The sequence below is a fragment of the Pongo pygmaeus genome, chromosome 4 (assembly GCF_028885625.2).
Source record: "Pongo pygmaeus isolate AG05252 chromosome 4, NHGRI_mPonPyg2-v2.0_pri, whole genome shotgun sequence".
Taxonomy (NCBI): Eukaryota; Metazoa; Chordata; class Mammalia; order Primates; family Hominidae; genus Pongo; species Pongo pygmaeus.
Genome location: NC_072377.2, coordinates 71590030 through 71605555, shown reverse-complemented (window position 1 = coordinate 71605555; position 15526 = coordinate 71590030). Strand labels below are relative to the sequence as shown.

The 15526-nt window shown below is 42.8% G+C and overlaps 1 non-coding gene and 1 pseudogene across 1 annotated transcript; both read left to right on the top strand.

The window, feature by feature from the left end:
• The first annotated feature begins 9591 nt into the window (after window positions 1–9591).
• LOC129037737 (small nucleolar RNA U13) lies at window positions 9592–9695 on the top strand. Its single transcript, XR_008502961.1, has one exon. It is a non-coding gene; the product is annotated as a small nucleolar RNA U13 (small nucleolar RNA).
• A 5174-nt stretch (window positions 9696–14869) lies between these two features.
• On the top strand, window positions 14870–15145 carry LOC129037764 (U2 spliceosomal RNA; annotated as a pseudogene).
• Window positions 15146–15526: the final 381 nt, after the last annotated feature.

Sequence of the window (15526 nt, the reverse complement as noted above, 5' to 3'; positions counted from 1 at the left end):
CATTTCTAGATCCCTCTTCTTCCCTAAGCCGCTTTCCCTGGGCTCCATGTCCTATGTCATCGCACTGTTCCCATCCAGTGGCCCTCTATGGCAGTCATCTACTGAGCCCCCCCACGCAACATTACTGCCCTAATTCCTGTAGGAGTTTTGAGTTTGGCTGACTGCCACTTTCTTCAGCGGTATTCGTATCAAAATTCTTGGTGATTTTAATACCCAGGTGGATGATCTTTTTCAGGTCCTTAAGATCTACCTCAGCCACTCACTCCCACGGTCACACCCTTACCATTCATTACCAATGAAGCACCCCTCCATAATGTCAATTTCCAGCATCCCAACTCATAAATCCAACTGTCCACTTCATATTCCCATTTGTCTAACAGCCGTCTCAAACTGAGCACATCCAAAATCAAACTTTTTATCTTTCCCCAAAACCTGCCCCAACTGCTGTCTCATTCTTCCACAGGTATGAACCAAAAACCTTTATACTTCTTACACCCCACATCTAGCCTATCAAGCAATCCTGTTGGATCTACCTTCAAAATATAGCCAGAATCCAACCACATATTTCCAATTCACCACAACCACCCTGGTCTGAACCCCCATAATCTCTAAACTGAATTTTTCAGTCGCCTTCTACCTGGTCATGCCTTCTACTCTTGCCCACTCTCCTCACGCCCAGTGTCTCCTCAACACAGTGCCAGAAGTGGACCATTTAAAACATTTAAAATTAGGCCAGGCACGGTGGCTCATGCCTGTAATCCCAGCACTTTGGGAGGCCAAGGTGGGTGGATCACTTGAGGTCACAAGTTCAAGGCCAGCCTGGCCAACATGGTGAACCCCATCTCTATTAAAAATACAAAAATTAGCCAGGCTTGGTGGCAGGCACCTGTAGTCCCAGCTGCTCAGGAGGCTGAGGCAGAAGAATCGCTTGAACCTGGGAGGCAGAGGTTGCAGTGAGCTCAGATCGAGCCGCTGCACTCCAGCCTGGGCAACAGAGTGAGACTCTCTCTCAAAAAGCAAACAAACAAACAACAACAATAAAAAAAAAAAAATTTAAAATTAAATCAGGTTAAGTCCCTCTTTCCTCAAAAGGCTCTCCACTGGCTTTCCATCACATTAAAAGTAAAAGCCAACATCTTTACAATAACTTAGCAGACGCTGGTTTGATGGCCCCAGCACTGATCACTCAGTCCTCCTCTCCTGCTGGACCCCCTTCATTTAACCTGTTCCAGGCCCTCTGGCCTGCTCACTGTTCCTTCTGTGTGCTGGACACACTTCTGCCTCAGGGTCTTGTTCTTTTTGACACCTCTACCTGGAATGTTCTTTCTTCCATATTTCCACTACTTTCCTCTTTTCTCTCCTTCCAGTTTTCAATCAAAAATCCCACTCTCACTGGGGCTTCCCTGACCACCCTACTTAAAACTGCAGCCCCACAACCACCCTCTCCCTGCCCTGAAATTTCCTGTCCCCCTTTCTTGCTTTCTTTTTCATCATGACACTTATTGTCATCTTTCTACTACAAACTTTTACTTCTTTTTTGAGTGTCTGCCTCCACCTGGTGGAAGGACAACTCCATGAGGTTGTGGATTTTACCTGTTTTGTTCACTGCTATGTCTTCAACACGTAGAACAGTGTCTGTCACACAGTAGGTATTCAAGAAGTATTTTTAAATTAAGGTGTGAATAAATTAGAACAAATCAATTTAGGCAGATTAAGCAATTTCTCAAAGCTTATGGAGTTAGTAAGTGGCAGTGCTCAGAGCAGATTTATCCAAGGATGAGCTGCCCTCTACACGACTGGATTTCCCTGCCTCACATCATCACATGCTTGGGAAAGTTTACAAAACTAGAAGCAATCAGAAACGTTAAATCATTGAATGGTGAGTTTGTTGTTCCCTTATTGGATAGAAAAGGGATAAAAAGGAATCCGCTTGGCATTGTTTAAACCAAGACCAACTTTGGAAAAAGCTCGATAGTAAATATTGCATTCTTTGCAGGCCATTTGTTCAACAACCACTCAATGTTGTGGCTGTAGCACAAAAGCAGTGACACACAATACTTAAACGAATAGCCATGGCTGCGTTCCAATAAAACTATATTTACAAAAAAACAGGTGACTGGCTGGATTTGACCCCACGGGTCGTAATTTGCTGACACTTGGTTTAAATCTGTAAAAATGTGATGAGGCTGCATGTGTAGCTGTTTTCCAAATCCTAGGCAATTATAGGAAACAGTGATAGAAGGTAAGGAGCATCAACTTTGATTTTGCCCAGTTCTGGGATCAAATTCCAGCCCTGCCATGTGCTGGCTGTGACAATGGACAACTTACCCCACCCCACCTTTTTGAAATTCAGATTGCTCATCTGTCAAAAGAATATCCTTCTCTGGCAGGGCTGGTCTGAGGCATGAATGAGATGATGTGTGAAATGTAGCCACTAAGTTGCACATAGTAGTTGTTCAGTGGTGATGATCACAATTATTAGGCGGTTCCTATGGATCCCCACTAGACTTGGAGTCAGGGCTCTCTCCTTTTTCATTCTGAGGTCCCCTTAGCCCCTAGTTCTGGCCTGGAGATGTCGGTACTGGGCACTTTGTGAAGGAAAAATGAAAGGACACATCACTTTATATAATGCCTGATGAACTTCTAAAGAAGTAAAACAGTTTTTTTTTCTTTAAAACCAAGTTCTAGAAGCATTCACACACATGAGGCTTAAGGGCATTGTGGCTATGGAATTATGCTGATAACAACATTGGGAGAATATGAAGCCAATGTACTTTCATCCTTGTTTTATCCAGTCTTCAGATCTTGAGAGGTACTGCAGATCGCCTCATGCATTTCCATTCCAGCCCACCTTGCTGCACGCACTGGAGGATGGCAAGCAAGACTGTTTCCCTGACACTCTGAGAACTCAACTGAGCAGACATGCCACAGAAGATCTGCAAAGCCTCAGTGAGGCGGCTTTTCTGCTGGCAGAGCACAGTGATCTTTTCTACTGGCTTGGCTGCTGGCTGAGGCTGTGTAGTCCTGCCGCTGAGGCAGAGGTTTACCGAGGCCCCAGTAGCAGTGGCCGCACCCTTGGTGGGCTAATTCTGCAGTGCTGTTCTGCAAGGAACTGGAACCTCCTCCCCTAGGCTGTCCAACAAAATGTATTAAATCTATGTATGTTAAAACTAATCAAAGTGATTGCTGCCATATGGGACTGACCCCAGACTGACACTGCTCCTGTATTGGAAGACTTGTTGACCAATTCAGAACATCAAATTTTCTCACAGCATAGAAGGGACTCAAGATACGACCCCAGACTGATTCTATTAAATAAGGAGAAGAGAGAAAGACTTGTTCTTTCCAACCAAATGGAATGTGGGAAGAAAGACAGACATTTACACAGCCTTCAACAGAAGCAGGCAGTGAGGCATGTGCTTTCTCACCTGCCTTCTCTAGAGCAGTATCCAGAGAAGTGTACAGATTGCAGCCCAGCTACAGCAGGGAGCCTTGGACCCTGCCTGCCCATCAGGAGCTCACTGTGGGAAAGAGCCGTGCCAGGGCGCCCCTACACCAACACAAGGTGATCACAGAGCTAGCTGCCCTATGGTCTTAAGGTTTTCAGAAATGTCCACATACCTGTGCAAGAAGGTGAGATGCTATGAACAAATTGGAAAACAATATTGAAAAGCAAAAATTCATTTTTCTTTACCCACTCCTTTTTGTTTGTTTTTTGAAACAGAGTCTCACTCTGTCACCCAGGCTGGAGTGCAGTGGCGCAATCTTGGCTCACTGCAACCTCCGCCTCCTGGGTTCAAGCTATTCACCTGCCTCAGTCTCCCGAGTAGCTGGGATTACAGGCGCCCAGCACCACGCCCGGCTAATTTTTTGTATTTTTAGTAGAGACGGGGTTTCACCATGTTAGTCAGGCTGGTCTCGAACTCCCGATTTCCGGTGATGCACCCACCTTGACCTCCCAAAGTGTTCACTCAGTCTTACAACACTTCGCTTCTGACACCAAATGTGTGGGGAGTTTTCTCACAGCAACCAATTCTCCAACTCGCCACAAGCCAGCAGGTGTACACAATTCAATCACTACACTACCTGGAGTCAGCACCCACATCACAGGTTAAGGCCTCAGTCTCACAAGACTGCCCCCCATTTCAGACAGCAATCATGAGTAATGTGTCCTAGGTTACCCGCACTTCTGTCCAACGTGGCTACTAATTGGGGGTTCCCACAACTCCCTTTTCAGGTTCAATAATTTGCTGTAACAGCTCACAGAACTAAGGGAAACACATTTACCAGTTTATTATATAGGATGTGGTACAGGATACAGATGAAGAAGTACGTAGGACAAGGTCTGGAAGGCTCCCCAGCACAGGAGCTTCTGTCCCTGTGGACTTGGGGTGTGCCACCTCCCCAGCATATGGATGTGTTCACCAAACTGGAAACTTTCTGAACCTCGTACTTTAGAGATTTTGATAGAAGCTTCATCATGTGGGCATGATAGAGTATTAACTCAATCTCCAACTCTTCTCCCCTCCCAGAGGATGGAGAGGAGGGCTGGAAGTACAGGTTTCTAATCAGGGCTGGGTCTTCCTGGTGACCATAACCATCCAGGAACCCACTAAAGGTTATTTCATTAGAACAAAAGAAACTCCAATCACCCAGGACATTTCCTGGGATTAGGAGCTCTGTGTCAGGAACTGGGGTCAAATATTAGAACACAAATGCTCCCTGCATCCCTATCACTGAGGAGATTATAAGGGCTTTATTAGTTCTGTGTCTGGAGTATTTCACAAATGTTAAGGCAATATAATTTTTTTTTTTTTTTTTTTTTTGAGACAGGATTTTGCTCTTGTTGCCCAGGCTGGAATGCAGTGGTGCAATCTCGGCTCACTGCAACCTCCACCTCCCCGATTCAAGGGCTTCTCCTGCCTCAGCCTCCCAAGTAGCTGGGATTACAGGTGCCCACCACCACACCTGGCTAATTTTTGTATTTTTAGTAGGGACGGCTACTGCTTGGCCAGGCTGGTCTTGAACTCCTGGCCTCCGATGTTCCACCCACCTCGGCCTCCCAAAGTGCTGGGATTACAGGCATGAGCCACTGCACCAGGCCAGCAACGTAAGTTTTGTATTTAAAAATGGGCTTTCGGCTGGGTGTGGTGGCTCATACCTATAATCCCAGCACTTTGGGAGGCCAAGGCAGGAGGATTGTATGAGCTTAGGAGTTCAAGACCACCCTGAACAACACAGTGAGACCTTGTCTTTACAAAAAAATCAAAAAATTAGCCGGGCATGATGGTGCACCCTTGTAGTCCCAGCTATTCTCAGGAGGCTGAGCGATCTCAGGATCGCTTGAGCCCAGGAGGTCGGGGCTGCAGTGAGCTGTGATCGCACCACTGCACTCCAGCCTGGGTGACAGAGCGAGACATTGTCTCAATAAAAAAGGGGAGGGGGCTTTAGATAGTGTGTTTGTAAATAAACCTTTAGCTGTTCGAAGAAAAAGATCTGCTTTACACGTCAAGATGTGAACAGTGGTTACTTTCCACAGGAAATGGGTAGAGACATGGGAGGGGGAGTCTTCACTTCTTCAATTATAACGTTCAGTACTACGTGAATTTTAAAAGGAGAGCATGGACTTCCTTTGTGATTTGTTGTTGTTGTTGTTGTTTGCCTTTCTTCAGAATTGTTAGCCAAATGAAAATAGCCAGATGTGGACAGCTGATGTCAAGATTTGTTACACTGTGATCTGGTCCAGGAACTCTACCTTCAAACATAAAGACATTAATATTCTAAGTTTCCCTCTGTCATTTCTGAGAAAAAGCACATTGGTTATGCCAGAATGGTTGAGTAGTCCTGTACTCAGACCAGGGGTTCTCAAACTTGAGCAAATACCAGAATCGCCTGGAGAGCTTGCTGAAACACAGACTGCAGACCCTCACCCTTGAGTTGCAGTTTCAGCACATCTGGGATCAGGCCCCAAAATCTGCATTTCTTACAAGCTCCCAGGGGGTGCGGCTGCTGCTGATGGGTGGTCCTCACTCTGAGACCTGCTCTAGACCCTCCTTTCTCAACCTGTAGTCCCAGAACCAGCAGCATCAGCATGGCCTGGGGCATGTTAGAAATGCAGCATCTTGGACTTTACCCCAGACCTCCTGAAGCGGAACCTGCACCAACAAGCTCCCCAGTGGCTCCCATGCAGGCGACAGTCAGAGAACACTGCTCTAGATGTCCAGAGCCTTTAGTCCAGCACTTTGAGATGCTTCCCCCAAGCACAACGCCTTCCACAAGCTCCCGCTCAAGTCCTGGGCCTGTGGTGCTGAGACAGGACAGTGGTGTCTTGGTGCTCAGGCCTTGGGGTTAGGAGGGAGGAGGAAGGAGATCCTGACCATGAGAGAGAGACCTTCGTGGCCACAGACTGCGGGCGACATGTAGCAGGAAACACTTTCTCTTCTTAGATGCATTCCCGCAGCCTGTGAGGGGCTCAACAGCACTGCTGAGCCACATCCTCCCCAGCACACAGAGGCAGAGAGCTGGACCCCATTCTGGATGCAGACCCCACAGCACCAGGCTGGAGAGTTCCCCCTGGCTTAGGTTCTCCCCCTGTCAGGCCCTCTCAGAAATGTGCAGTCTGCAAAGCTATTGCTCAAGCAAAATAAAAGGTAGCCAAACTGAAGGCTTTCTGGACATTTTAGAGACAAAACAAGCATGATTTCCACCAGTTAATTTTATCTCAGTGCCCACATGATGAGATTCATTATGCAGGCCACATGGCAAACCTAGTTACATTGCCTGGTGGTGGCCAAGGGGGCTATGTCTGGATCGTCAACGCCATTTGATTATGCCAACCAGCCTCCTCCAATACACACTTGGCCTCCATGGTCCAGTGAGACTCAAAGAAGAACAACTATTTCCCTCCCACTCACTGCCCAGACTTGTCTCTAAGCCCTTTTTCTGCTACAGAGATGACCTAGCACATAGGATCTCGTAAAACTCTGCAGGATACAAAATCAAAAGGTTAGTTTTTCCTCTAAAACACAAAGCAAGAGTGGAAAATGGAAGTTATAAACAATAAGGCTTTTCGCTAAATAGGTAGGCTGTTTTTCTCTATTAAGCAATGAAGATGTGCTTCTTCATAACTCCTCTGAAAGGATCAACGCCGTCCCGCAGAGTAATGGAGTAATGTTGACTGGTCTCCAAAACACAGTGTTCAGAATTGGATGTTTGATCAAAAATCAACTTAAAAATTGAGGAAAATGCAGTAAAAGAACTCCCAAGTGAGTAAGCAGGTGTAAATCTTCCATAAATTTCCCTGATGGCAGGGGAAAAAAAAAAAAAAAAAAAAACCCAACTCTTATCCACACTCCCACCTGTGGAGTATTTACCTGGTATTTACGTGCCAGGAGCCATGCTAAACAATGTACAGGATCCCCTAAGCCATTTTCTCAACAACACTCTGTGGTGGGTACTGTTCTCTTTTTTATGCAGATGGGAAAACTGAAGCTCAGACATGTTAACTAACTTGCACAAGGCCATACAGCTAGTAACATGGGCAAGCCGGTTTAATCCTGTAGGCTTAATCATTATTCTCTACTGCCTTCCAATCTTATGGCCTAATGGGATATCTCCCTTGAGGAAGAAACAGAAAACACAGTGAGGGAAGAAAGATTCAATTGCCTCTGAAAATATTGGTGAGGGGCACGTTGCTTTTCTGCAAAGGTAACAATCGCCACATAGACCAGTGGGTGTGGTGTGTTTCAGGATATGTGAAGGAGGCCCAGATGGCTCATGTATTGTTTTGTTAAAGGGGGAAGCAGTCACTCCCATCATTGGAAGGAAAAACAAAGGTATGCTTCAGCTCCAGACCAAGCTCATCACGGCTGCCAGCTGCAGACACTTCATTTGGTCATGACCCGAGTGTTAGTGCTGACTGCTATGACGTGTGAAAGGGCCCCAGGTCATCAGCCTAGAATGCCAGCACAAGGAGACTTTCTGCTTCTCCATCCTGCTATCTATGAGACTCATTCTTCACTGTCAGAATGACAGATTGCCTTGTGTCACACTGGGGGAAAGCATGCACGTGCGCGCACACACACACACACACACACACACGAACAGGTAATGCTTCAAAGAAGCTCAGCTTCACATGAAAAGCATGAGGTGATATAAATTAAAGAACTCGGCTTACATATGTAATTTCAAATGGGAAAAGGGAGCTGGTTTTTATTATTAAACCAAAAGATGATTTAAAATATGTTAGAGAGTTGGTAACTTCACCATAGAATCATTTTTTGTATATGCTAACCCTCAGAACTGTAAGTCAGAGATAATTCACTGGAAACAAAAAATCAATGCCGTTCATGTATAAAATGCAGAAAACACCCGAGCCCATAGAAGTTCAAGAGAAACAGGACAGTGGAAGGGCAAGCAAAAATATGGTTGCGAAGAAAAGGCAGCTCGGTGTTTAAAACTGGCCTCAAAGCGGATAGAATATAGCATCATAACCACAAGTTGACTTAAATGTCATAAGACAAAAAACAGCTATAGAAACTGGAACTATGAGCTGATTTATGAATGGTCATAATAATAAAAAATAATAATTTATTGAAGATCTACTATGTGCCAGACAAGATAGACATTATTTCCATTTTACAGGTGGGGAAACAAATGTAAAGAGATTGAATAACTTACATCACGTGCCACAGATGATAAATGGCAGAGCCTGAATTCAAACCAGGAGGCAGCTGAATCCAAAACCCATAATTGTTTTAGACTATGTGGGAAATGGCTGCATTTTTTAAGACTACAATTTGGGAAATGGCACCCAATTTGAGGGATGTACAGAAGGACCTGGAGCAAACACTCTCAGTGACTTGTCCAACATCTGTTCTCCCTTTCCTCCTTCCTGTCCGAACCTCAATTCTGTTAGATATTTAGTCATCTAATTTTCATTCCCAAAGGGAATCCTGATTGATCTAAGATGATTCTTAATTAGTATTCTCTAATTATTGGTCTAAGGGTGAGTCCATGACCTTAGATGACCCAGTTATACTGAAGGGAGGAGCATACATTCCATGACTGGGAGAAACACTTCACTTTTCCCTGGATAGGACAAGGAAACCTGTTGCCCTTTGACCACTGGCAGCCATAGTGTGATAGTGAAAAGAACCCCCTAAAGACAAAGGCAACAGCACAAGGATGGCATTGTGATAGAAAGAAAAAAACAAAACAAACATGTTTGTGGAAAAAACTGTTGAGCTGCTGACAACCAATTTTGGAAGCTGTCATACTTCTGAATTTCTTATGTAAAATGAAGAATGTCATTATTTTTAACTAATTTGAGGCAGAATTTCTGTCACTGGCATATGAAAGCATCCTAATTAATACTGGCTTCATGCCCACATTATCTTCTTGAATTGCCCATCAATTCCCATGTTGTGCAAGTAGAGATTTTTTCTTTTGAATATTTGTGTTTCCTAATAGGTGATGATGGGTAAATAACTATATAACTATGGAGAGGGAACTATTTTTCTTATCATTGCACAAAAAAAAAGACTTATAAAGAAAAATGTTAATACGTTTAACAAATAAAAAGTTGAAATGATCCTTTTGTGGTTGGTAAGCATGATAACTGGGTTTTCACACTCATGTGAGAAATGTGCCTCCTTCAAGGCTTGTTACCATGTAGGCACATTACCCAACTGATGTGAAAAAAAAAGTTAAAACTTTTTGCATATAAAAATTTGATAAATAAAATGTAAAAGGAAATAAAAAACTAGAGAACATTTTTTCTGTATACAATACAAAGAGTTAACATTCTTTTTACCTAAAAAGCTCTACAAATAGATGAATTCTCCAAGAGGAAAATGTATAAAAGATATGAAGAAGCAAAGGATACTAAATAGATTTTTAAATGTTCTATCTTACTAGTAATCAAAGGAATACAGATTAAAATATGATACCATGTTCATTTACCAAATGTTAATGTTTCTTCTTTAGTAAGAATGTGCTGGCTATCGGCTGGGTGCCCCAGCACTCCTCAGTCTCCATCAGGCTAGCCTCAGCCTGTTACCATGGCAGCAGCAGCAGGAAGTACACAAGGCTTCTTGAGGCCCGGCCTTAGAACTGGCACACTGTCACTTCCAATGCATCTTATCAGCCAAAGCAAGTCAAAGATCAGCAAAAATTGGAGGGAACTAACACTGCCTCTTGATGGGAGGAGTTTCAAATTATATTGCAAAAGTTGTGGTTACAGGGAAAGGTGGAGAATTAGGGCCAATTTTCAATCAATTACAAGTATATACTAATTATCTCAATTACATTTTTATCAGAAATTTATGTATATCTGACTATATATCATCTAGATATAGCTATATACACACATATATATGTGATGTACATGGATATACAGATAAATAGGCCATCTGTTGAAATCTATTCCAAATTAAACAAGCACTACAAAAAAGAGAATAAACAAAAGGCCAATAAGTCTATGAAAAGATGCTCAATAGCACTAATTGCCATGAAAATGTGAATTAAAACCAAATGAAACACTACTACCTTCTCACTGGAATGGCTAAAACTAAAAAAAAAAAAAAAGACAATGCCACATATTGGTGATGAGGTATGTAGTTACTAGGACTCATACACTGCTGGTAGGAACGTAACTTGGTAGAACCACTCTGGAACTTGTCCATATCTACCCAATTGAATATATGTTCACTCTATGACCTAGCAATCGTGCTCCTACATGCATCAGAGGACACATTTAAGAATATTCACAGGAGTATTTTTTTTTTTAAGACAGAGTCTCACACTGTTACCCAGGCTGGAGTGCAGTGGCATGATCTCGGCTCACTGCAACCTCTGCCTCCCAGGTTCAAGCGATTCTCCTGCCTCAGCCTCCTAAGTGGCAGGGATTACAGGCATCCGCCTCCACGTCCAACTAATTTTCGTATTTTTAGTAGAGACGGGGTTTTGCCATGTTGGCCAGTCTGGTCTTGAACTCCTGGCCTCAAGTGATCTGCCCACCTCATCCTCCCAAAGTCCTGGGATGACAGGTATGAGTCATTGTGGCCCAAATCAATTTAAATGTTCATCAACAATAGAATGGATAAATATAGATGTTCCTCGACTTTCAATGCTATGTCCAATTAAACCATTGTAAGTTGAAAATATTGTAGTCAAAAATGCATTTAATACACTTAACCTTACTGAACACCGTAGCTTATCCTAGCCCCTACCTAACACAAAACCTATTTTATAATAACGTTGAATAACTTATGTAATTTACTGAATACTGTACTGAAAGCAAAAAACAGAATAGTTGTATGGGTACCCAAAGTATGGTTTCTACTGAACGCACATTGCTTTCATGCTGTCATAAAGTGGAAAAACCATTAAGCCAAACCATCTGAGGTTGGGGACTGTCTGTAAATTATGAAGTTTTCCCACAAAATGGAATATTATACAGCAATAAAAAGAGCAAATACAGCTGCTAGCAACAACCTTGATAACTCTCTAACAGACATCAGTTTCAGCGAGAAAAAAAAAAAAAAGATCCAAAAAAGCACAATTGAGCCTTAAACAACACGGGCTCGAACTGCACTGGTCCACTTAGACTCAGACTCTCTTCAGCCTCTGCCACCCATCAGACAGCAAGGCCAACCCCTCCTCCTCCTCCTTCTCAACCTGCTCAATATGAAGATGATAAGGATGAAGACCTTTATGATGATACTCTTCCTCCTAATGAAAATAGTAACTATATTTTCTCTTCTTTATGATTTCTTAATCAAAATTTCTTTTCTCTAGATTATTGTAAGAATACAGTATATAATATATATATACAAAAATATGTTTATTGGCTGCTTGTGTTATCAGTAAGACTTCAGACGAATAGTAAGCTATTGGTAAAGTTTTCAGAAAGTCAAAAGTTATAAATGGATTTTCAACTGTGTGGAGGGTCGCTGTCCCTAACCCCTGAGCTATGCAAGGGTCAACTGTATATATTTGTGATTCCAGTGCTATAAAGATCACACACTGGTAAAACTAATCTGTGGTTATAGGAATCAAAATAGTAGTCACCTTTGGCAACAGGCCAGGCGATCCAGACATGGCACAAGGAAGGCATCTAGGGTGCTGCTAACATACTAACCTCAATCTGGATTGTGGTTTTGCTTTGCAAAAATTCAAGCTGTAAACTTAAAATTTGGGCTCTGAGCTGTGTATATGTTATACTTAGTAATATTTACAATAATAATGTTTGTAATTTAATAGTAAGAATTAGATTTTTTTTTAAGTGTCTCCTATTAAAATGCAAACACCTCTCAGGAAGAGTCCTCATTTTAACCCATCACAGAGCTCTCCTGAGTGGGGACCGGTTGAGTATGAGCTGGGAGCCAGATAAGAGCCTGCAGGGCTGGCCAGGACTCAGAGACCATCCTCTGTTGGGGTGAGAGGGGACACGCTCTAAAGACACTCGCAGGAAGACAATAAGCACTGCCAGGTGGCAGTCACAGCAGAGGGCCCCAGAGAATATGTATGCAAAGGGTGGGTCCTCACTGATGGCAAAACCAGGCTCAGTGTTCTTGGATCTAGACAGCTCTGTTTCTACTCCAACTCCTTCCTACTCTGCTCCTGTCCTCTAATGGGAATGAGGCTAGGCTTTCATGATCTCCCTGGCCCTTTTAAATTACCCACACACAGCAGAGAAGAGACCATAATACTAGTTTCTAGTGAGCGTTGTTGCAGAAATGTTATGAGACATGACAGCAAGTTTAAAGGGACCTAGAAGGTGCCCAGCTGAAAGGGCTCTTTCTTATAGCTCTCTGTCATTTTCCCTCTCCTTTTTAACTCCATTTTCTCCATCTAATCCCTCATTGTCAACACATTGTGAATTTTTTCATTGATAAAAAAGAGATCCATGTTCCCTAGCCTTGAGGCCACCTAATGGATATTTGGGACAAGCTGCTAGAGTACAAGGAAGGAGGATATAAATAAAAAGATAGAACTCATTCAGGAGGACTCTGAATTAAGGCAGACTATTAATATAAATCATTGCATTTCTATAACAGCAGGGGGGATTTATCATTTCATTTATCCAGACTTTGCTCAAGAATTTTTAAATGTGCCACAGTTTGCCCCATAGGCATCTGAAAGCACATGTGATTTTAACCAGTGTAATGTTTGAGTACGTCTGGCCCCCTATCAAGGTTGATAATAAATGTGATTTACAAAAATGTAGCAAAGTAGGTCACTGCTATCTGCAAACATGGCTCACAATAATCAAAGGAATATAGGAAGAAAATGATGGGAACATAGGAAGAAAATTTCCAAGATGGGAAATTAAATAGTGTGCCTTTTCTGGACAGATAGAATCCACTGCAAAAGCACAACACTGATTTGCTTTTCAGCCACCAGACCTACTCTTCTTGTAGCCATGTATGACTAAGCCCTAGGGCAATGGAAATAAAATCAGAAACCATTTGGTAAGTAGAATCTTGGGAGATTATATTGACCTGTGTTTCCCTCATGGTGTCCCACCATGTTAAGCCAACCAGTGCCCCAGCTAAATCCTAACCCAAATAGGCAGAGGAGTATACAAATAAGCCAAAGTCACAGTCACTTCCCAAGTACCTCCCTGGCAGTCCCACCCACCTCCTGACACAGTATCATGACCACCCATATAACAAAGGAAGGACTATTATTGGGACACCCTGCTCCCTACCTATAACCCTTAGAGATCTTATGTTTCCAATAGGCAGCATGATCAACTTTCTTAGCACCAAGAGCTAACTGCAAATGTTCTGCATTCTAGGTTTTATATACCAGTGAAAGGAAAATATGTATTCTTCTTTTATCCAACTATTGCTATGTTTATCAAGGGCTATAACTGGGCCCAAATCCTAGACGGAGCAGGTTCATTTAATAAGGGTGTTCTAACGCAACAGCTGGACATGAAAAGAAAAGGAAAGAAACAAAGAAAAGCCACTGTGCAGATATCTGAGGAATCCAATCCTGATCTCATTTTCATAAAATTATGAAGTCCCAACAGTACATAGCAGTTACAAACTCTGCTTCATGAATCTTCATTCATTCACCCAATCAATGTGTCCTGACCATTAGCTGTGAGCTAGAAACTGCTAGGGGTGGGGAAAGCAGTGATTATTAATAAGATATAATCCTTGGCCTTAAGAAACCTTGAGAAGTAGGAATATCTGTGTGTGTACACATGCTCAGAAATAGGTCATTACAACTGAGTGTGCAAGTGCTATGTGGCTGGGGATATAAGGCCTCTAACAAGTATAGCAGGCTGACTCAGGCCACCCACAGATCAGGTCCTAATCCCTGGAACCTGTAAATGTTACCTTATAAGGAAAACGGGTCTTTGCAGATGTGATTAAGTTAAGGATATTGGCATGAGGAGATTATCCTGATGGGCCCTAAATCCAATCATAAGTGTCCTTATATGAGAGAGAAAGAGGGAGATTTGATACAGACACACAGTAGAAACGGCCATGAGAAGACAGAGGCAGAGATCAGAGTGATGCAGCCACAAACCAAGGAATGCCAGCAGCCACCAGAAACTGAAACAGTCAAGAAAGGGATTCTCCTCCAGAACCTTCTGAGGGTGTGCGGCCTGAACTACATTCTGGCTTTGGACTCTGGCCTTCAGTCCTGTGACCAAATTCATTCCTGTGTTTTAAGCCATCAAGTTTGTGGTCATTTGTAACAGTGGCCACAGGAAACTAATACACCAAAAGTTGGGAAAGATTTTCCAGGGGGGAAAACAAAAATGCCTAAGCTGCGTTGTAGAAGGTGTGGAGATGGAAAGTGAGAAGTCAGTGGTTGGTTGTGGCTGGTGTAGAAAATTCAAGAAGGCACCATTTCTCAGCCTTTTAGCTAAGACCAAGTGTAGTATATGTTCCTATCAGTTTAAAATGCAAGAAAGTATAGAAGTGGTGAGAGAGGGCATCCCTGTCTTGTGCCAGTTTTCAAAGGGAATGCTTCCAGTTTTTGCCCATTCAGTATGATATTGGCTGTGGGTTTGTCATAAATAGCTCTTATTATTTTGAGATACGTCCCATCAATTCCTAATTTATTGAGAGTTTTTAGCATGAAGGGTTGTTGAATTTTGTCAAAGGCCTTTTCTGCATCTATTGAGATAATCATGTGGTTTTTGTCTTTCATTCTGTTTATATGCTGGATTACATTTATTGATTTGCGTATATTGAACCAGCCTTGCATCCCAGGGATGAAGCCCACTTGATCATGGTGGATAAGCTTTTTGATGTGCTGCTGGATTCTGTTTGCCAGTATTTTATTGAGGATTTTTGCATCAATGTTCATCAAGGATATTGGTCTAAAATTCTCTTTTTTTGTTGTGTCTCTGCCAGGCTTTGGTATCAGGATGATGCTGGCCTCATAAAATGAGTTAGGGAGGATTCCCTCTTTTTCTGACCTCTTCAAGGAGAACTACAAACCACTGCTCAAGGAAATAAAAGAGGATACAAACAAATGGAAGAACATTCCATGCTCA